General features: G+C 46.5%; 1 protein-coding gene across 2 annotated transcripts in view; it reads right to left on the bottom strand.

The window, feature by feature from the left end:
* Window positions 1–22,771, bottom strand: part of PELI1 (pellino E3 ubiquitin protein ligase 1) — a 38,457-nt gene extending 15,686 nt beyond the window's left edge. Inside the window, exon 1 of one of the 2 annotated variants that reach the window (XM_044291848.1) lies at window positions 22,085–22,771. The gene's annotated coding sequence lies outside the window, so the exon portion shown is untranslated. Of the gene's footprint in view, window positions 1–4,528; window positions 4,755–22,084 lie in introns of those variants that run through there. The other variant, XM_044291850.1, reaches the window with a different exon arrangement.
* Window positions 22,772–24,081: the final 1,310 nt, after the last annotated feature.

Genomic DNA, 24,081 nt, shown 5'->3' with positions numbered 1-24,081 from the left:
TCCCATTTAAAGAGAATATACAGCAGCTGGAACAACAGCAGCTGGAAGCCTGACAACTGAAGCATTCCCACAATATGGATGACATCAGATGATTAGTGTGCTGTTCTTGCAGCAAGCAGTGACCTCACCACTCATGTGGGGGATTATGTAATCCAGGATCATCATGATGTCAGACAGCGAAAGGAGGTCAAGCAGGAAGCTTCAGATAGAGAAAAGAAAGAAGCAGGACACCCCACGCTGCACAGGACAGTCATACACGGTTGGCTTTATATGCTTATCATTATGGTCTGAGAAAGACAACTAATATGATCAGGTCTAGAGAAACCAATGACTTGCCACAACTGATCTCATCTTCATCCACAACGGAGGCCGAATCCACCATTTATCACTGATGTGGAGGTAAGAGTCAATCCACACTGCAGAGTTCAGCAGGATCCACCTATGTCTACCTCTGGCAGATGCCTCCAACTATACTGCTGTATAGGCATAAAATGGCATATATAACCCATAGTCTGCTATCTATCTATCTATCTATCTATCCACATATATACACACACACATATACATACACACACAATATGATTCCTTTTTGCAGACTGTCAATCTATGGAATCACGTAGCAGACTGCACTTTTCCATGAAGAAATAAAGCTATTGGAGGTCAAAAGGAATCCTGCACAGTGTTAATGCAGCCTGAGGTTCCTTGGCCTACCCTCTACAGACAACTACTACCCTCATTTTAGGACTCATTCACATGTAACAGTTGTGTCCAGCCACCCCGACATAAATAATGTCAAGCCTGTTCAATGTCCAAAACCAGTCAGCTCTATGCAATGTTCTGTCTGGTGGTAAAACTGACCAAGAAGTAAACAGCTGTTGGGGGGGCTGCCGGGTGTCGGGCCCGTCCCGAGGATAGCTGATAAATATGTAGAACCTGGAAAACCGCTTTAAAAAGACTGTCACCAGCATAAACAGACAGATAACCTGAACAAAATGCCAGGTCACTTTTTTTTTTTTTTAAATTGACCCAGCCAATGAGTCCCGATATTCATGAACTCTCGACCCCCGGAGGGGTAAGCCGGGTCCTCTCGACTATCAGGACTCACTGCTGGGTAGTGAACTACATTTTATCAAAATGGCTGGGTCAACTCAAGAAACTGCCCCAGTGTTTTTTGAAGGGGATCTGTCAACTGGTGACAGATTCTGTTTAAAACAAATCCCCCATCCCCACGTACGAGGGCGGTGGAGTCGACTCTCCCCTCGTGGAGCCACGCTCTCTTCCTCCACAACACACTGCTAGAACTCAGATCTGTGTGTGGGCTGTCTGGAACATTTAACATGTTAATAAGATGGATATTTAAAGCAGCTGGCACAATTTACCAGAACCAAAAAGATAAGCCCACACGTAAAAAAGTAGGAGAGTCGACGATGTGCCCACATTACATAGCAGAGCCCTGAAGACGCTCTCGCGCTGACCTACCACGGCGTTGTCCCACCGCAACCATCACAAACTGAGGACTGAACAGCTGCTGCCAAACAATACAACCTGTTCATCTGCGGCCGTACGTTAACAGCCTTCCAACTGCTCCTTCACTAGCTCAGGGGCCACAAGGCTTCTAAGGCCCTGTTCACACCCTGTGGTGTGGAATAATCTAGCCAGCTGCTCATTGGCCCAAATTATATTTCTGAGGCCGAATGCCTAAGGCTCCATTCACACGTCCGCAAAATGGGTCCGCATCCTTTCCGCAATTTTCCGGAAAGGGTGCGGACCCATTCATTCTCTATGGGGACGGAATGTGCTGTCCGCATCCACATTTGCGGATCCGCACTTCCGCATCCGTGCTTCCGTTTCCGCAAAAACATAGAACATGTCCTATTCTTGTCCGCAATTGCGGACAAGAACAGGCATATTCTATTATGTCTGCAATGTGCGGTCCGCAAAATGCGGAAAGCACATTGCCGCTTTCCGTGTTTTGCGGATCCGTGTCTCCGTGTATCCGCAAAACACATTGCGGACGTGTGAATACAGCCTTAGTGACATTTTCCTGTGTTATGGATGAGCTAATATCTGTGACTACAGTTTAGCTACAGTACAGGAAGTCTACGGTAGTCACAGACACACCTCCTGCCTTGTCTTTAGTCCAGGCCGCAGCTCGGAAAGAGATACCTGCAGCAACGCCGTCGCAAAAGACAGCCCAATTTGGACAGTTTTTACAGTGGCGAATTTCAAAGAAACCCACTGATCAATTCCAGTGACAGAAATTCATCGTCGTGTGTGGATGTACTATAAGGGCAGAATGAGGATACAACATAAATTACTAGTCCACCAGAGAGAAAAATAAGATGACCAGGTAATGGCCACACATGTTTGGAGCAAAATGGGCTTTTTGTATGCTTCACATGTGCGTCAGGACAATTCATGCCACATACAAACGTACCCATAGGCTCCAAATCATCCACCGGAGGTCAGAAGAGCATCCACCTGGCCTTCTCAGGCACATATACACACAGTGAAAACATAGATAAAAATAAGTAAAGTCAAACAACTTCCCGGTATAATGTGAGCGCAGCACAATCATCCGGGGATTTCCCTCACAGATATGAAAATCTCCTGGACGTCACTTACGGAGGGAATGTAAACATCTACAGGACACCTTCTCCTCTGGTTTATCTCCACAGTGTGAATTTTCACCTCAAAGCAAAAATCACTGTGACAGTAACAGGTGGCCAAGTGTGGGAGGACCTCCGCAGAGGAGCCATCTGTCCCTCCACACAGCTGCCTGCTGTGGCCATCACAAAACCTCCATTACATGCTACCAAGAGGGGTTTTGGGCCTAAGGACTTTGGCAACAAGCCTGCAGACCCGCACCGATAAAGCACCAAAGAGACGTCTGCCAAGAGGCCAGCTGTATGTTATATACGATATGTGTGTGCAAAATAGTCACTGACCGGCCACAAGACTACACAAACCTTCACCTGTCCTCTTCTGTCAAGACGTTAAAGGCTATTCTGTAGCCATCTCTCTACCGGGAAAGCTGGGTGACAAACAACATGGCCACCATTACAGCTCACATACAGGTTGTCAAGAGAGAGCGTGTGAGAGAGTGAGAGAGAGACACAAACACAGAGTGTGAGAGAGAGACACAAACACAGAGTGTGAGAGAGAGACACAAACACAGAGTGTGAGAGAGAGACACAAACACAGAGTGTGAGAGAGAGACACAAACACAGAGTGTGAGAGAGAGACACAAACACAGAGTGTGAGAGAGAGACACAAACACAGAGTGTGAGAGAGAGACACAAACACAGAGTGTGAGAGAGAGAGACACAAACACAGAGTGTGAGAGAGAGACACAAACACAGAGTGTGAGAGAGAGACACAAACACAGAGTGTGAGAGAGAGACACAAACACAGAGTGTGAGAGAGAGACACAAACACAGAGTGTGAGAGAGAGACACAAACACAGAGTGTGAGAGAGAGACACAAACACAGAGTGTGAGAGAGAGACACAAACACAGAGTGTGAGAGAGAGACACAAACACAGAGTGTGAGAGAGAGACACAAACACAGAGTGTGAGAGAGAGACACAAACACAGAGTGTGAGAGAGAGACACAAACACAGAGTGTGAGAGAGAGACACAAACACAGAGTGTGAGAGAGAGACACAAACACAGAGTGTGAGAGAGAGACACAAACACAGAGTGTGAGAGAGAGACACAAACACAGAGTGTGAGAGAGAGACACAAACACAGAGTGTGAGAGAGAGAGAGAGAGAGAGAGAGAGAGAGAGAGAGAGAGAGAGGGAGAGAGAGACACACACAAACACAGTGTGAGAGAGACACACAAACAAAGAGAGAGACACACAGAGAAAGAGACACAGAGAGAAAGAGAGAGCGAGAGAGAGAGACACACACACAGAGAAAGAGAGAGAGACAGACACTTGACAGAAGAGGACGGGGAACACTACTTTCCAGGTACGGCTACAATACGGCTACATAGACGACCTCCCCTGTATAACCCTGTCTGAGTAATAACCATACACTTACGGTAGATCTGGATAAGTCACCTCATCTGTCATGAATAACACTTTGAGGATACAATAAAAGGAAAACATATTTCCTGAGTCACTTACAGGAATTCACGAGCCCAAGCCAGAAAACAAGAGACCGTCCACTTCTACGGATCCAACAGCGTGTCCAAGGATACAAAGTAAAAAGGAAATAATAATCTGCTACTTAAAGGGGCACCCCAGCCAAAGATGCCTACAAGTGGATGCTCCTGAGATGGAGATCAGTGGCTAAGTATTGATGAGGGGGGGGAGACAGCTTTTTATGCCACTGCAAAAAACACAAAATCACTCCCGACATGGATGATAACAGGAAGCAACAGACAGCATTCCCCTGTACCAGCTCTATAGACTGAGGACTGCCTTAGAACAAGAGATACTGTATATGCAGTGTAATGGAGGGCCCTCATGGTAAGTAAAGCCAGGCCTCGAGGACACCTACCGGCATACACATCCACTTACCTCTGCTGAAGAGCACAGGGCGATACAATCCAGAGCAGTGTGGCTATCCTCCTGCACGCACAATATCCCGATTGCCTGCTTTTCTTTGACTTATGTGTTTGGTGAGGCGTGCTGACTCAGACGGGTGGGAAGGTGCTATGCAAAACAGGTAAACAGCATCCTGCAAGCAATAGGACAGCCTGCGATCTGACTCACAGCAATCTGTGGCTTCAAAAGGAAGAAAAGGAAGTGAAAGGATGCACGACTCTGCCAGCACCCCCACCTACAGAGTGCTGATAGATAGCGAGAAGCTGGAACAAAAGCCTGCGCCGTCATGTGATAGCTCCTCGCAGTCATCAGGTGCCAGAGGTCTCTCCCGTCCACGCTCCACGCTGGATTCATTTCACGTCTCAATCAGATTAAAAAATGACAGGGGTGAAGAAGCCCGGCTTGTGTTCCCTCTTAGGCCCCTTTCACGCAAGCAAGTTTTCGGCGCGGGTGCAATGCGTGACGTGAACGCATCGCACCCACATTGAATCCTGACCCATTCATTTCAATAGGTCTGTGTACATGAGCATTTTTTTCACGCATCAGTTCTGCGTCGCGTGAAAATTGCAACAGGTTCTATATTCAGCGTTTTTCACGCAGCCCTGGCCCCATAGAAGTGAATGGGGCTTCAGTGAAAAACGCATTGCATCCGGAAGTGCGGATGCAATGCGTTTTACACTGATGGTTGCTAAGAGATGTTGTTTGTAAACCTTCAGGTTTTTTTATCCCGAGTGTGAAAAACGCATCAAAACGCATTGCACCGGCGCGGAAAAAACTGAACACAATTGCAGACAAAACTGACTGAACTTGCTTGCAAAATGGTGCGAGTTTCACTGGACGCATCCGGAGCCAATCCGTCACACATGTGAAAGAGGCCTTACTGTATGAAATCTGAGGCATCAGGAGAGTAGGGCCTTATTCGCACAGTCAGTGTTTGGTCAGTGATTTCCATCAGTGATTTTGAGCCAAAACACAGAACAGGTGCAGATCTTTCCCTTCTACCTTATGTCTGTGTAGGATCCACTCCTGGATTAGGCTCGCAATCACCGATGGAAATCACTGAACAAACACTGACTGTGTGAATGAAGCCTAAATCGGGGTGCCAGCTCTTTCAGGCCATTGTTGGATACCATATCATAGGCATGTACCCCTGCGATTTAATGGACTCCCCCATAATATAACACTGGCGGTGATATAGTGCTATATCGCACTGCAGCCTAATAATCGTACCTTGGAATCTTCGCCTTATAATAGATTGAAAGGGGTGTCCAGGATTTTACAGGGGTTGTCCTCAGAAGTCCCACACCCTGCACCCCGACAATCAGCTGATCTGAGGTCAGCGCCAGAATGACACGGCTGGTAACTGCAGCGCTGTGCCGCTTCCCTTGAAATGAATGGCAGCAGTGCTGCAGTAACCAGCCCCGTCCACTACACACTAGATGGCGCTGTGTCGTTCTGGTGCTGGAGCTGATTGGCAGAGGTGCGAGTTGCCTGACCCCGCCGATCAGATAGTGAAGGCCTATCCTGAGGATAGACCAGCACTTGTAAAATCCTTGACAACCCCTTAAGGTCTGGTCACATCACATTAAATGGATGCGAATTAAAAGCTTTTACCGCATGCAATACTGGCCAAAACGACTCTTTGGCCCTTCATCAAGCTCATTCAGCCCTATGAATATGTTTAGAGCATACATTGGGCGCTTTCAGGCATACATGCTAAATGAACTTCAACTAGCCCAGCACATCATGCACATGGCAGAGCCTGGATGGCACTTCAAGGCCTCGGTCACATTTCTGGGAAAAAATAAATAATAATAATAATCAGTCCATGTTACATCATTACACGGACGCTGCTCAGCTGGAAATTAATCTCCAGAGCATCTCCTATCAGTGGTCAGTGAAAAACGGACACAACATGGATGCCATCTGTAATGTGACCCATAGACTTCAATTGGCGTGTTTGGTCCGCATCATGTACAGAAGTAGAGCACTGACCCATGGTCAGTATAAAAATACTGATGTGTGAACAGACACAGTGAAATAAACGAGTAAGCGTGCTGTCCGTGGAAAATGCAGATAGCACAAGTCAGTGAAAAACAGAAACTAGGTTTAAGAGTGTAGGAGCCATAATTTGGCATCTGAAGGAGCAGTTTTTTATGTCAAATTCCATGTTAATCACTGACGGGGGGGACTGATGGTGTACCCAATTAGTTTGAGAATTCACTGCTTGTCTGGGTACTAAAACATAAAATAATACACAGTCTTTAATTCAATACATGCTAAAACCTAATTTCATGTAACCCTGAGAGAAACAACCTTGGTCTGCCTCTGTATAAGTTTGGAGGCGTCCAGTATGGCTCCCCTAGTCTTCTAGATGTGTTTTATTACGGCCCAGTATAACATGGAGGGTTCTCCGGGCTGTAATAAGCTGGGTGCATGAGGCAGGAGCCACAGACTCAGGAAGCAGCAAGGAGATTGCATAGGACCTACCCCTACGACTACATAGTTCTTCCTATCCAGTATCTCAAGACACGGTAGTCAAGTGCTGGAAGTGGTTGGGTAGTCCCAGAAGACTCCCGGGCACCATCTGAGCTGTGCTTGTAGGTTCTTCTGGGGTGTCACTGAGTTTTTCAAGATTTCCTCCCACATTATACAAATCATACTTGAGGTATGGGAACCAGACTGTGGAGCCATGTGGAGCACAGGTAAGTACCCACGTGAGTGCATTCCTTGTAACGGGCAGACAATGGTGTTAATGAAATAATTAGTAATAAAAAATTAAAAAAATTCCATTATTGCACTGAGTCATTTTACAAAGATCGGCCTTTAAAACAATCTGCCTAAGGCCTCATGCACACGACCGTTGTTCTGGTCCGCATCCGAGCCGCAGTTCTTGCGGCTCGGGTGTGGACCCATTCACTTCAATGGGGCCGCAAAAGATGCGGACAGCACTCCATGAATAGAGGATAGTAGTAGTAGTAGTAAAGGACCGGCGCTCACTCTTGAAGTCTTGCAAATATTTCTTTATTGCCACATATCTGTGTCTGTGATAATCGTACCTTGGAATCTTCACAGACATAGATATGGAATAAATAAATATTTGTAAGACTTCAAGAGTGAGTGCCGGTCCTTTACTACTACTATTATATAGATAGGATGCCAATCCTCGGAGGCGTGCACCGCCACGCCAGATTCGCAGAGCCAACTGATCTACAGCACACTATCCTGAGGATAGGTCAGCAATATTAAAAGCCCAGAGAACCCCTTTAAACAGGGATAGTCCAATGGGCAGTCCGATTCAGTGACTGACAGCTATTTCTGCTTGTACACGGAAGGCTGTCAATCACTTAGGAGTCCAGTTGATGGTCTCCTAAGCTCAGAATAAGCAGAGCATTAAATGATCAAATACAATTTGTAATAAGTCCTTTTTTTCTCAGAAAACTATAAAATAAATATATTCAGCCCCTCCTGCTCTGTAGCATGCTGTTCACAGAGAGGACTGCATTTTCAACGTGATGGGGTCCCTTTAAAGCATACATTCTGGCTTCCTGTAGCAACCAATAGAGAAAGCCGTTATATATTAAAGTAGCAATCCCATAATACTTTTTTCCGTGACCTGTTAGAAAGGTGCATGATGCAAACTGTAGTGAAGGTAATTTTCTTACCAGTGACTGTATTTGTTATACCCCCCCTTCTGATTCTCAGCTGTGTCATGTGACCAGCACTCTGCCTCTCCAAATAATGTGTGGACAGGGAGTCGGTTTCTCTGTGTATTCCTATTGGAGCCTCAATGTCAGTCTCATAGGAATGAATAGAGAAGTAACTGACTTTCTGTCCTGTGTCAGTTGGAGATCAGAGTGTTGGTCACATGACACAGCAGAGGATCAGAAGGGAGGTTATAACTCACAAATACAGTCACTGGTAAGAAGTTTAGTAGTAGTAATTTTTGTGGGAGTGCTTCTTTAAATATTAAAAATGTAAATGAAATCACCACAAGCCTGACCTATTTAGATTAAAAAATAACAAATTTAGATGCCAGTTCTGGGATCGGCACCAATTTCTAAAACAGGTTCTACCCCCCCCCCCCCCCCTTCCTTGACCAGCCTGGATGAGACCGTTTCTGTAGCTCTGCAATGGGAATCGTGCACATGAGGTTATTCTGCAATTCTAGACTGCTCCCAGAAACTCTTAGTGATTTAATATTTCCTTCATTAAATATATATAAATAAATAAACACTAGGAGATTGTTAACCCAAATCAATGTTAAGTTCTGGGCCTTTAATAATTTTTCCCCTTTGAGGGCTTTTACTGCCAAAAGCAAGGAAAACCCATGTACATTACTCGTTTCCATGGAATAACAGTCGCTGTGTCCTGAGAACAAATCTGTACATGGATTTAATGTTGGAGAAAAGCCATGTCCACGAGCCAACACAAACCATGCTAAGAATGCCTTCCTAATCCTGAGATATGAAGAATTGATCTGAAATAGAGGCTGTTTTCTGATTCTTTGACCTAGTTACTGAGCAACCCCGATCTAACAGGGACATGAAACCCGAACACACATGGATTTATTCTGGAAGCCACCGACAGAAGGTAGACACCTTGAAAGAAAACGAGAGGAAGCCAAAGAGGAGCTCCAGAAGAGAGCTGCAAATCCTCCAGAAGAAATATTCTGCAAAACTTTAAAGGGGAACTCAAAAGTTTCCTATTGTATGGCTACATTCACAGGACAGGGTTAGAAACAGCCACACAAACAGTTTTTCATGACATTTTTCAACCATGTGTTCATTCATTTTCTGGCCATCGGTACGTTTTTAATGGCCGTTTTACATCCATTTTTAACAGCCGTGAACAACACATGATTTTCATCATTTTAAGTTAAAACCCCAACCTCTGCAGTGCTCCCTATAGTGTCCTCAGCATAAATAATGCGCCCCCTGTCATTATAATTAGTGATGAGCGAAGCGAGCTTCAGATGGAACATCTGAAGTCGCTTTGTTCAAAACATCGGAATAATACCGTACGTAGAATCGTCTCCATACAGTATTAGAATGTATGGCTCCGATGAGCCAAAGTAAGCTACTCACGAAGTTGGATGGCATCCGTGGTTTTCACGGACCCAGACTATAATGGACGTGATGGATCCGTGAACACGGACAAAATAGAGCATGCATCTGTGCTAAACACACTGACCCACAAACCGTGCTAAAACACTCATGTGTGAATACACACATTTAAATGAATGGGGACGTGTGCTGTCCGTGAAACGCTGTCGTGTGAATGAGGCTTTAAAAATCAATTTCCAAAGTTATTCAATGAAGACACACGCGACTTCGTGAATAACTAACTTCGGCGCCCATGCATTCTAAGGCTACTTTCACACTGGCGTTTTGGTTTCCGTTTGTGAGATCCGTTCAGGGATCCTACAAGCGGTTCAAAACGGATCAGTTTTGCTCTAATGCATTCTGAATGGATAAGGATCAGACTGAATCAGTTTGCCTCCATTCAGTCTCCATTCCGCTTTGGAGGCGGACACCAAAACACTGCTTGCAAACGCGAGTGTGAAAGTAGCCTAATACCGTACGGAGACGGATCTCCGTGCAGTATTATTCTGAAGTTTTAAAGGAAGTGACTTCAGATACTTCATCCGAAGCTCGCTTCGCTCAACACTAGTAATAATGGCCCCCAGTATAGATATTAGCCTCCAGTTGTGACCCCATATATAATGCACCTGCCTCCCCCCAACCCTGCGAGTGCAGACAATAGACAACAACAATAATGATATACTCCCCTCATCCACTGGAACGTACGGGAACACTCGCTCTTCCCCGCACGTTCGAGTGGATGAGGAGAGTTTATTTTTTACTTCCTGAGACTTTTGTAAGCCGTTTTAACGGCCATTGGACGGGTGTACTCCTGTCTACACGGCTGTTAACAATGGGCCTATTGAAAACGGCCAAATATTCTATTTTTTGACGTCCACTATTCACTGAGCATTAAATAGTGGACGTGTGAATTGCCCCACAGACTTTAATTTGCTTTAAAGACGGCTGTTTTTCACTGTTGTGTGAAAATAGCCTGAAACCCTCTTTACAGGGGACAATTCAGCAGACGATTGTCGGGAAGGAAGCATTCCGCGATCTCCTCCACAGTATGGAGTGGAGTGGTCACTATTGTGATCGCTCGTCCCCATACTGGCTCATTGTTTGTCGGCAGCAGAGGCCGTTTAGACGGCAGGGCTACATGTGCTGCTAGCAAACGATAATTTAGGTGACTGCACAAAATGATCATATTACCCAACAAACAAGTGTTTCGCTCACTCATCGGTAATCGCCGGAACCTTTACACCGCCAGATCATCGCTAACAAGTGTTCCTATGAATTATCTGGCGGATTCTCTGCCTATGTAAAAGTGACTGTTTGTTTGCTCCCAAGACGCTCCACAGGTCCCCACTAGTGGTTATTTTCCTACACACATGTGACTGGCACTCAGCGGTCATGGTAGCATATAGTAGTTGTGTGAACATACAGCAGGTAAATAAAGACCAGTGGGTACCACAGGACCATTAGAACTGGGACATGTACCTGTTTAAGGCCCCTTTCACACGAGCGAGTTTTCCACGCGGGTGCAATGCGTGAGGTGAACGCATTGCACCCGCACTGAATCCCGACCTATTCATTTCTATGGGGCTGTGCACATGAGCAGTGATTTTCAAGCATCACTTGTGTGTTGAGTGAAAATCGCAACTTGTTCTATATTCAGCGTTTTTTCACGCAACGGAGGCCCCATAGAATTGAATAGGGCTGCGTGAAAATCGCAAGCAAGTATGGATGCGGTGCGATTTTCACGCACGGTTGCTAGGAGACGATCGGGAACCGATCATTATTATTTTCCCTTATAACATGGTTAGAATGGAAAATAATAACAGAATGCATAGTACAATAGGGCTGGAGGGGTTTAAAAAAAAAAAAAAAAAAAAAAAAAAAAGCTAGCAAACTAAAAAAAAAAAAAAAAAAAAAAAAAACGCAGCGCACAGCTCACAGCCTGGGAGGTTTTTTTCTCCCAGGCTGTGAGCTGTGCACTGCGATTGTCCAGCGCTGCAGCCTAGGAGAAGGAGACGCCCACAGGACAAGGGCAGTCTCCGCCTACTATAACTTACAGAGCGAAGATACCGGAGGACATAACGGGAGAACGGAGCGGCGCCCGGGGATAATAGTAAGTGCAGTGAGATCCCCGGGCGCTGCTCTCCATGTCAGCATACTTAGTTCACATTGTTTTTACAGGTGAAAGGTCCTCTTTAATCCACTTGATCGCGCAGCCCGGCTTCTCTTCTGTCTTCTTTGCTGTGCACAGGAAAAGGACCTTTGATGACGTCACTGCGCTCATCACATGGTCCGTCACATGATCAATCACCATGGTAAAAGATCATGTGATGGACCATGTGATTAGCGCAGTGATGTCATCAAAGGTCCTATTCACCAAAGAAGACAGAAGAGATGCCGGCTGCGCGAACAAGTGGATTAAGGCGAGTTACGTTTTGTTTTTTTTAACCCCTCCAGCCCTATTGTACTATGCATTCTGTATTCAGAATGCTATTATTTTCCCATATAACCATGTTATTAGAGAAAAATAATACAATCTACAGAACATCTAACCCAAACCTGAACTTCTGTGAAGAAGTTCGGGTCTGGGTACAAAACACATTACACCCTTATCCGGACACGCTCGTCTGCAAGGGGCCTAAGGGTCCATTGGCTGATACACTGGGACGGGATTAGAATGAACCAAACGTTTCCAATCATTGCCCCCCTCTCCAGTTTGAGCTGCATTTAGCCTGGGGATACACACCAACACGAAGAGCACAATGCCACACTGCGACATCGCATGTAATGTTACTCTATATAGATGCGATGTGACTGGCTGCAACCGCAACTCAAAATGCAAAAAACTCACTGTTAGAATTTTGGTTGCAAGTCGCAGACAATTTTTCCATCACAGACCACAATGCAAGTTGCATGTGACTACGTCTTTCTGGGGGTTATAGTTTTTCCAACGCTGGGGGGCCACAGGTTGGGCATCTCTGTATTAGACCCTCAACCCCATTGACTTTAATGGAGCTGAGCTGAAAATAGGGGGCATATCCCATGGACATGTTTTTCTAGGACTAACTCTTGGATCTCATTTTTAATAAATAATGCATGCTATTAAAAGAGATATATATTCTGGTTTCAGCAAACAAAGGTTATTTCGTGTATGATAAAAATTTCCACCAGTTTGCAATACACTGTCTGCCTCACTTCCTTATAGTATTCACTGCTTGCTGTCATTCTACAGGGACCTTTGTGTACGGTCACACAGGGCAGAATATTAACTGCAGATTTGCTGCATTTCCATGCCAATATCTACATGTGGATTTGCCTGGATTTCAGTAAGGCTTGGCCGTGGATTTTACCCTATGTATAGCCGGGGGTGGATACCCACCTGTAAAGGATTGTAAGTCCTGGCCCCCGCCACATCATCGCCGTTTCCAAGAGGCAAGGACGGTGTGAAACACACAGGTGTTTAAAAAGTTGCAAAACCAAGGATAGCATCTGCATGGAGTTTGTATGTTCTCCCCGTGTTTGTGTGGGTTTCCTCCTACACTCCAAAGACATAGTGATAAGGGAACTTAGGTTGTGAGCCCCATTGGGGACAGCGCGATGCTAACGTCTGTAAAGCATTGCGGAATATAGTGCGTAAAATAAATGTAAAAAATGGGTCTCGTGACTATTTCACACCAAAAAGTGGCGTAAAAATGTTCGTAAACAATCCCATCAGACGCAGTAAAATACCATGACTGTTTCACAACTTCAGTGTGGGAAATGTCACAAGAAAACCCCATGATCTCCAGCAGGGCTGGCCTTGGTTGTAAGACGCCTGTGGCTTTTGCACAAGGGGGAGGCACTGAGGTGGCGACATTACCACGACCTGACCTCCCGTGGGGCCTCGGCCTTAATGAAAATGGAAGAGTTCATGATCAATAATGTTTTTCTGTGCATCTCTACAGCACAGAACGTCTTCCAGATCTCACACTTGGGTGAACTGTATTACCGGTTGCTAAAGGAAAATAAGAAACCTGTCGTTCGCGTTTTTCCCTGTAGGTTAAAAAAAGCTGCAAAAAAATCCAGAAGCAGATCCCATGGTTTCATATTGCTGTCAAGCAGGTTATGAGCCAAGTAAAGAGGTCAAGTAACACAAGCGAAGGAATGATTGGATTATGGGCATTTGTGCAGCGGATCAGTCCGGCAGTCAGCAATGCCAATCTGCGAAGAGCTCAGCACAATGCGAACAGGGGTCTACGGCCCTGTTCACGTCATGTTAGCGAGTATGTCTGGAAAAGCTTGTATGTGCCAAGAGTATCCACAGGACTCCATTCTCGTGAAAACGTGGCCTCCTGGCCTCTGTATATGTTGGTCTAGCATAGTAGACTACACAATGGCATACAGTAAGAAAGATGCCCGCTGCACAATACAATGCAGGCTTATGTCGGGAGCGTTTCCCAACTGGAGCCATTAATGTAATAGGAACATTGCCTAAGGGTGCTGCCACAACATGCCTGTATAGAGTCCTATACGGACGATTCAATATCAGATTGGAGAGGGTCCAACTCCTGGCACCCCCTGCCAATCATCTGTTTGAAAAGAACAAGTGCCGCCGATCTGCTATTGATGACCCATACTGAGGATAGGTCATCAATATAGGACACTGGCCAACGCCCTTAACGCAACTCCGTTTTGGAATTACTGTAATTAAGTCAGCAGTATTTTTTAGTTTTTTTTCTCTTCGCTGGAAGAAAACACAGACCATAACCGCAGATATGTTTTATGAAAATGTTTTCTGTGTTTTTGTGGCGAGTTATTTTGATGCACCAAAAATGCAGCACAGTAACGATGTCTGGCAGCACCCTAAGGCTAGATTCACACGACTGTATGTGTTTTGCGGTCCGGAAAAAAAACATGACAACCGTATGGCACTTTTTTTTTGCGGATCCATGGTAACAATGCCTATCCTTGTTCGCAAAATGGACAAGAATAGGACATGTTCCTTTTTTTTTTTTTGCGCGGCTACGGAACGGACATATGGATGCGGATAATACGCTGTTAAATCATTCTGCATTGTTAAAGGGGTATTCTGGCTAGTAAAGTTACTACTTTCACACTGGCGTTTCTGGATCCGCTTGCGAGATACGTTTCAGGGCTCTCACAAGCGGCCCAAAATGGATCAGTTCAGCCCCACTGCATTCTGAATGGATAAGGATCCGTTCACAATGCATCAATTTGGCTGCGTTTGGTCTCCATTGCGCTTTTGAGGCGGACACTAAAACGCAGCTTGCAGCGTTTGTGTCCGCCTGACGATGCGGAGCCAAACGGATCTGTCCTGACTTACAATGTAAGTCAATGGGGACGGATCCGTTTTCACTGACACAATTGGTGCAATTGAAAACAGATCCGTCCCCCATTGACATTCAATGTAAGTCAAGACATGCAAACGGGTCCGTTATGAACTGATACAAGCGTTTGCATTATCGGTGCGGATCCGTCTGTGCAGATACAAGACGGACCGCACCGAACGCAGGTGTGAAAGTAGCCAGAGGATAGGAGATAACTATTAGGGCTTATGCACACGTCCATATGCGGAACCATTCACGCAGTGTGCATTCCATTTCCATATGTCCGCATGGCCGTTCTGTAAAAAAAGATAGGACATGTCCTATTCTTGTCCATTTTGCAGACAAGGACAGTTATGGTCACAAAGGATCAGCAAAAAATAAATAAAAATTATGCAATACAGACATCACACGGAGGTCATCCTTTTTTTGCATATCCGTGCATCAGACCTCAGATTGGTGGGGGTCCGACTGCTGGGACCCCACTGATCATGAGAACAAATGGCCTGTACCCCACACAGCTCCCCTGAAATGACCGCTGCTGCTGGTTACACGCCCGTTACATTAGTTTCTACAGGAGTTCTGGAGATAGCCGAGCGCTGTATTCACTTATTTCCAGAACTCCCATACAAAAGAATGGAGCAGCCATGCGCATGTGCGACCGCTCTGGTAATTTCAGGGCCCTCGTTCTCTTGGCCGTGGGGTCCCAGCAGTAGGACCCCCACCAATCTAATAGTTGTCCCCTATCCTGTGGGTAGGGGATAACTTTTAACAACCACCATTCCTCCTTGCAAAACTGCTCCATCTCCTTCAAGTTGGAAGGTTTGTGCTTGTGAACAGCAATCTTTAAAAGGGATTCTGTCCCCTTGTTTTAGCTTATAGAGCTGCGGACATGCACGGCTAGATCGCCGCTAGCATGTCCGCAACATACCTGTCCCATAAAGCGGTGTCCTTTTATTGTGTTTAAAAAAATTATTTTATAGATCTGTAAATGAGCCTGGTAAGGTGCCCAAAGCTGTACTAACCTTTGTGCCCAGCCAGGCCCCCCTGGGAAGGAGCCCAGCACCGCCGTGAGCTCGCGCATGGGCAGTGCCGGTATAGTGTTCCCTATAAAATAATTTTTTAAACACAATAAAAGGACACCGCTTTATGGGAAAGGTATATTGCAGACATGATAGTGGTGATCTAGCCGTGCATGTCCGCAGCTCTATAAACTAAAACGAGGTGACAGAATCCCTTTAAGTCTGACCACAGATTTTCTATTGGATTGAGATCTGGGCTTTGACTAGGCCATTATAATACATTTACATGTTTCCCCTTAAACCACTCAAGTGTTGCGTTAGCAGTGTGTTTGGGGTCATTGTGCTGCTGGAAGGTGAACTTCCGTCTTAGCCTCAAATCACGCACAGAGTGGTACAGGTTTTGCTCAAGGATATCCCTGTATTTAGCACCATCCATCTTTTTCTTGACTCTGACCAGTTTCCCAGTCCGATCCCCCCAGCATGATTCTGCCACCACCATGTTTCACTGTGGGGATGGTGATGTGATGTGTTGGGTTAGCACCAGACATAGTGTTTTCTTTGATGGCTGAAAAGTTCAATTTTAGTCTCATCAGACCAGAGCCCCTTCGTCCATACATTTTGGGAGTCTCCCACATGCCTTTTTGTTTTTAGCTGAAAGTAATGGCTTTCTTCTGGCCACTCTGCCATAAAGCCTAACTCTATGGAGCGTACGGCTTATTGTCATCCTATGTACAGATCCACAGCAGAGACTGGAGTAACTCTGCAGCTCCTCCAGGTTTACCTTAGGTCTCTGTGCTGCCTCTCTGATTAATGCCCTCCTTACCCGGTCCGTGAGTTTTGGTGGACGGCCGTCTCTTGGCAGGTTTGCTCTTGTGCCATGTTCTTTCCATTTGGTTATGATAGATTTGATGGTGCCCCTGGGGATCATGTAGACTTGTACTTCTCAACAACATTGTCCCTTACTTGTTTGGAGAGTTCCTTGGTCTTCATGGCAGTGTTTGGTTAGTGATGCCTCTTGCTTAGGTGTTGCAGCCTCTGGGGCCTTTCAAAAGGTGTGTATATGTAATGACAGATCATGAGACACTTAGATTGCACACAGGTGGACATCATTTCCACCCGCACTTACGGGTCCGCAATTCGATTCCCGAAAAAAATAGAACATGTCCTCGGGTACTAATGAAGCGCTTCCATAATGGAAGCACTTCATTAGTATTTGCCCCATAAGGCGCAGGGGCATTTTTCCGCCAATTTTAGCATTTCACTTCACCAACTTAGACTATTGTGTTCCGATCTATCACATAAAATTCAGATTAGCAAAACATTGAACTTAAGGCTATAATGTAACAAAACACGAAAAAAGTCAAGGTGGGTGAATACGTTTGCAAGACACTCTAAAAGCTTGCGTGGCCAACAGTTATTCCTCAAAACCCCCCATCTATATACGGCTTATATATGGCTTGGCCAAGCATGCATGTGCGCTCAACACCGAGAGGGGAATGAGCCACTGTCCGATACCTCTGCCAGCGGTTCATCTCCCTTTTGAAGGACGTTGCATGTTAAAATGCAACTGCCTGACCTTCCTCCCCCCCCCCCCCCCCCCCATTATCTGCCATTGGGGAGACACCTGCAAGTTCAGCCAACATTCATCAAGTGTGTATGGGCACCTAAAGAACATAATATAATTCTTATAGCCAGGGAACCTCTGAGTTTTCACAGAGCTATGCAACACAGAAGTGATAAGAAACATACAGCAATTTAGCCATTCAGTAGGCAGGAGACCCGACGAGAGGTGAATGAAGACTTGCACGTGCTATTTACCAGGTAAGGGTCTATTCACACGTCCGCAATTTTGTTCCGCATTTTACGTAACGGAATTGCGGACCCATTCATTTCTATCAGGGACTATACGTCAATCTGCTCAGCTCATGACATGATACCGATATACTGAATGTACAAATGGCGATTGTACTTTAAAGGGGTTGCCCACTTTTGCTATATTGATGTCAATATCAGATTGGTGGGAGTCTGACCCTGGCACCTCTGCCGATTAGCTGTAGGAGGAGAACGCAGCGCTGCAATGTTGACAGCGAGAAGGTAAACAGAAGAGAACACAGAGCTTGTACGAGCGCTGCGTTCTCTTCATACAGCTGATCGGCGGTGGTGCTGGGTGAAGGACCCCAGCCAATTTGATATTAATAAGCTGAGAACCCCTTTAAGGCTCTTATACAGCCACAGTCTGGGCAAGTATCCTTAGAAATGGTGGGTGATCCATAAACTAGAGCCAAAAGTACTAATAAAAACAAACAAGAAATTTCTCACGAACAGGAAAGACGTTTTCTCTAAGGAGAAAATAGAGAGACTATCAGACAGGAAGGAAACGGGTCAGAGAGCTGACATATAAGACCCAATTCTAAATAAGATCATGGACGTCACATTGCAAGTCGCTTCATGTCATTTCCGAAGACTATACATCCGTTCTTATGTATTCATACCACCCGTGCTGAAGGCTATATAACACAAACACTCAATGGCTGTCAGCCAAACAGCTATTCCCACCAACCCCCACACATGTGCACACAGTCTGGCCGAGCATGCATGTGTTCTCCACGGTGAGAGAGGAGTAAGATGCTGGTGGCCTATCTTCCCAGGGAACAAACGACCGACCAGGGATTGAAATTTAACAGACACCTACCTTCCTCCAAAACGGTCTTTCGGGGAGAAGTTGGAACTCCTCCAAACCCATAAGATAATCGTCTGGCTTTGCCGAAATCAGCGGTTTTGGACGACGTTTATGTGTATGAAGGGTCCTTAGAATTCAACTCAAGGCTGAACTCCTTCTGAACTTAACAGCTCAGATTAAGGGCTCATGCACACGACTGTATGTATTTTGCGGTCCACAAATAACGGATCTGCAAAAAATCCAGATGACATCCGTGTACATTCCATATTTTGCAGAACGGAACAGCTGGCCCTTAGGGTCCATTCACACGTCCGTGTGTGTGTTTTGCAGATCCACAAATCCGTGGATCCGCAAAACACAGACACCGGCGATGTGCGTTCCGCATTTTGTGGACTGCACATCGCCGACACTTAATAAAAAATTGCGGACAAGTATAGGACATGTTCTATTTTTCTTGAATGGAGCTTAGCCGCGCCCAGGCCATTGATACTAGTCGTGACGTCACTGGGCAGGCGGTAAACAGTGAGAAGGCCGTGGTGCTGCTGGAACGTCGCTGCCTTCTCAAACAGCTGATCGGCGGGGTCCTGCCGGGTGTCGGACCCCCACCGGTCAGATGCTGATCTATCCAGAGGATAGATCATCAGTTTAAACAGAGTGCAGAACCCATTTAATTATGTACAAATCCAACAGAAAAAAAATGGTGACGAGTCTCACTGGATGCCATATGGCGGTATTCTCCCCTAGAAGCATGGACTGCCGTCTGCTCAAGCCACAATACAGAGCTGACCAAGTCCCAGGTGCAGAGGTCCCAGGGCGACGAGTGTAAATCCCATGTCTGGTTATCTACATAGGTGACACACGGAGGATGAGCCTGACGCTACAGCCTGTGTACCACATGGTGGAAATCCATCAGCCAGCACACCATGTGTGTCCATCATGTCACAAGTAGCAACAATCCCAGCAGCGGGACAGGCGGCGTGACCGAGCCCCCGCTATATGCTGATATATGTATGAACATATGTAAAGCCAGGAAAACAATTGTCCAATATGCTGCCGAGACGGAAACGCCCTAGGGGCGCGTGTACAACGGCTCTCACTAATTCAACACTTCAGGGTAGGCATCTCTTCAGCGCAGCGCACAGCATGGACAACAAGGGACCTTCCGTAGGTCTGCTGGACCATCTTGCCACTTCACAGACACTAACACCTTGTTGCCAGAGATTTTGGCCCCACGGATCCCGGCTGTGTGCATGCCGCCATCTTCTTTGTCCCTTCTGTAGACACGTCCTATCCTTGTCCACAAAACTGTCAAGAATAGGAGATGTTCTATTTTTTTGTGGCACTGTGGCTCGGACACGTGGATGCAGACAGCATTTTTAGTGGCCCTGTTCAATGTGTCCGCATCCAACGTGCAAAAAATACACAGTCAGGGCTCGTTCACACGAACGTGTGCTGCCCGGTGCCGTATTGCGGACCGCATTTGCTGATCTGCAACACACATGCACCGTTCCGTGGCCGATCCGCATCACGGATGCGAACCCATCAATTTCAATGGGTCCGCAAATCCGGAGATGCAGAAAGGAAGAATGGAACAGTACGGAGTGCTTTCTGGGGTTCCATTCCGTGCTTCCGCACCGCAAAAAGATAGAACTTGCTGTATCTCTTTGCGGAACGGAAGGATCGCGGACCCCACAGACAGTGCTCGTGCATTGCGGACCGCAATTTGCAGTCCACAGCACGGGCTTCACACGTTCGTGTGAACGAGCCTTCATGTGCATGGGGCCTTAGAAGGTAGATGCAATTGGCCCCATGCACACAACTGGATTTTTGCATCGGTGTACGTTCATTTCTAGAGGTCCGCCAGAAAACGGAATGGACACGGAAAGAAAATACGTTTGTGTGCAAGAGGCCTTCCTCCGTGGTTATTGTCAAACTTTTGACACTTCTAAATAACAGGCGAACCAGAAGGACAAGAAACCTGGGACAAAATACAGCAAGAGACTAAACAGAACGAAAAACCCCAAATTACCATAAAAACACAAACAAAGCCGCAAAATAAAAGGAAGGACCCCCCTGACACTCCGGGAGAGGAACAGCGAACGCCGGGGGAGGGAGCATATGTCCGGGAAGAATCTCCAAAAGCCAACAGCCTTCGTGACAAAGACTTGCGGTCCTGCCAAGGAAGACAGATGTAAGCCCCTCCAGAGGGGGCAGCGTGGGACTCTCCGAATTCATCAACACAGCGGAACTTAACCCTTCCTTTGCCTAGAGGTAGCTGGGTCTCGCTTTCCTCCAGGATTCTCCGATACCCAACGCAGCCTGAACAAACTCGCGGCAAAGACCACCCTACGCACAGTACAGGACGCAATAACCTTTCGTGTGCCGGGAGCGGTAGACAGGTCTGGCGTGGAAACAAGTAATAAATTATGGTGTGTGAGGACCACGGCGATGACCGGCCTCTCATCGTCCATGCTACTCCAGCTGTTGTAAAACTACAAATCCCAGCATGCTCCATTCATATCTACGGGAGGTCTGAAAAGAGCAGAGCAAGTATGCATGCTGGGAGTCGTAGTTTAACAACAGCTGGTGCGCTGGACGTTGCCTACTCCTGCTATACAGCAATCATACACGTGCAGAGATATCAAACAACGGTCCACCATCCGCAAAAACGTAACGTTCACAGAATGGCAGCGTCCTCTACACCCAGCCAAAAATATGACACCAATGCCAATCAAGAGCCAGAAGACAATGAACGTGACCAAGCATTGCATTGTGGGGGACATTCGCTATGCCTACAGGCCGGTTACTCGTGTGTCACGATTACGTCGCCCCATTACGAGCTCGTTAATTTCCACCAAAAATAGCAAAATTATTCAAAGCTTCTGGAAACGTAACAACGCAATATCTGGCGATGATCAGGCGGGCCCCGGTCTAGGACAGCACAGGCAAGGGGCATGCATCAATACCGTCACCGACCGCCTTCGTCTGTGCGCCAAAATCCAGAGACGTGGGGTGACTATGACAGGTGAAGCCTGAGGTTCACAGTCCCACAGTGCATCCCACCTCCCCATTTCTAAAATGTAGAAAAACAGGAGCAGCCTGGACATGGTGGCGGAATTGCGTGAATCCAGGCGGCACACGATGGCGGTTCGTACAGGATGTTATTCACATGGCGTTAATATGGGGGTGAATTAGGTGAAAGGGACAGGATTGGGGGGTCACCACCCCCCAACTATGGGCAGCAGGCTGGAGACATCACATCAGGAAGGGGAGAACAAAGCCTGTCTCATTAACAATGGCTGGGAGCAGCTGACAGCAGGACGTGGGCCCCGGAGGTGCATCAGGCGGGCAGTAGGACCACGCTGGGCGGCCAGCACCCAGGGGTCGTCTCCGTGACTTACAGCGATACAGGGCAGAGTGCGGCGCTCCTCTCCGCGGACGACAGCACAAGTCACAGGCCTGTCACGACGAAGCTGGTCTGCTCCCCCGGAACAATACCAATGATGGCAGCGAAGCAACAGCAAATATGGCGGTCGGGGAGGCGTCGTTCTCCAGAATCCCGGGTCTGGACGGGGCCGCCCGGCAGAGCACACTGGCTGCAAGGCAGGAACTGCTACACAGCGGCAGCAACGACAACGGAGGGACTGCTAGAGGCGAAGGAATCGCTGCCCGGTGACGTCAGCACGCACGGCCATAAACACAGAGGAGAGAACCAGTACATGGAACGTCACGACGCACGTCCGGAGGAGGGCATCATGGGAAATGTAGTTTAGGAGCAAACGTTTAAAGGGACAGTGAAGCATTTGAGTGCAATTTATAATTGTAGGTGAAGTGTGATCTCTGGCAGGAGAGATGTATCTGGCTTCCAGATGAGCAGTTATACTCCAGAAGTGTGAACAGAGCCTTAATTAATAATTGATTGAATTGGGCGTCACAAATCTTAGGGGGGCGGGGCTGTTAAGCCGAAATAGTCCAAACGATACTTGTGGCTATAAGTTATACTTGTACTATGAACTTGCGTCAGTTGTAGCAAAAATAATGTTCATGAAAGAATCATTAACATCCACAGTTGTGGTAATAATCAATTGCTGTGCTTTATATAGAGTACATTACCGCTCCTGTATCCTGCCCGTTCATGCACCCACTTAACCCGGCGCAATGCTTTAATTGTAGACTTCCAGGACCTGTCGGTGAAGTCTCTGTAATCTCCCCTCTTGCCTAGATAGATGTAAAGGAAAACTGGCTTAGTTGCCCATAGCAACCAGTCGGATTTCAGTTTTCATTTTCCTTTAGCTGGAATCTGAATGGTTGCTATGGGCAACTAAGCCAATTTTTCTTCACAACAGTTTTGATAAATCTGCCCGAGTGTTTTCAGATAAGAGGCTGTGTACACAAGGCGAACGACAGACCTCTGCATAACTGGATGGACCCCACTGTAAGTGGAAGCGGTCTGTCAAGTGTCTGGCTATGCATGGCATTATCTGTACACAATACGGTTTTGTTTGCGGTTGCTATAATTTGCCGACCACCAGTTGACTATATACATCCGGGCACTCAGCACGTATTTCTGCAAGGATGTTTCTGAACGCTCCTTGAAGAATTTGCTGCTGCACGCTAATTGTCAGTAACCGCAGGATTCCCAATAAAGAAGGAAGGGATGTTTTTTTATTATTTCTGCCTTGCCCCTCATTCTATACAGTGCGCCCGCCGCCCGTTACAGGAGAAATCACTCAATTAAACAAAATGTAATGTTAACGAGCATCTGTCAGCATGAACAGGCATGCTTCCTGGTAGGGTTGATCATGCTGCTCAAAATGATACCTTTGTTGTATCTGTAGGTAGAACCGTTGGCAAGGGCAGTATAACTACCCCACAAGTGACCCCATTTTGGAAAGAAGACACCCCAAGGTATTCCGTGAGGGGCACGGCGAGTTCCTAGAATTTTTTATTTTTTTGTCACAAGTTAGCGGAAAATGATGATTTTTTTTTCTTTCTCTTTTTTCCTTACAAAGTCTCATATTCCACTAACTTGCGACAAAAATAAAAAATTCTAGGAACTCGCCATGCCCCTCACGGAATACCTTGGGGTGTCTTCTTTCCAAAATGGGGTCACTTGTGGCGTAGTTATACTGCCCTGGCAATTTAGGGGCCCTAATGTGTGAGAAGTACTTTGCAATCAAAATGTGTAAAAAATGGCCTGCGAAATCCGAAAGGTGCATTTTGGAATGTGGGCCCCTTTGCCCACCTTGGCAGCAAAAAAGTGTGACAGATCTGGTATCGCCGTACTCAGGAGAAGTTGGGGAATGTGTTTTGGGGTGTCATTTTACATATACCCATGCTGGGTGAGATAAATATCTTGGTCAAATGCCAACTTTGTATTAAAAAATTGGAAAAGTTG

This window comes from Bufo gargarizans, chromosome 4 (genome assembly GCF_014858855.1).
Source record: "Bufo gargarizans isolate SCDJY-AF-19 chromosome 4, ASM1485885v1, whole genome shotgun sequence".
In the NCBI taxonomy this organism is placed as follows: Eukaryota; Metazoa; Chordata; class Amphibia; order Anura; family Bufonidae; genus Bufo; species Bufo gargarizans.
This window is presented reverse-complemented; position numbering and strand designations above follow the sequence as displayed.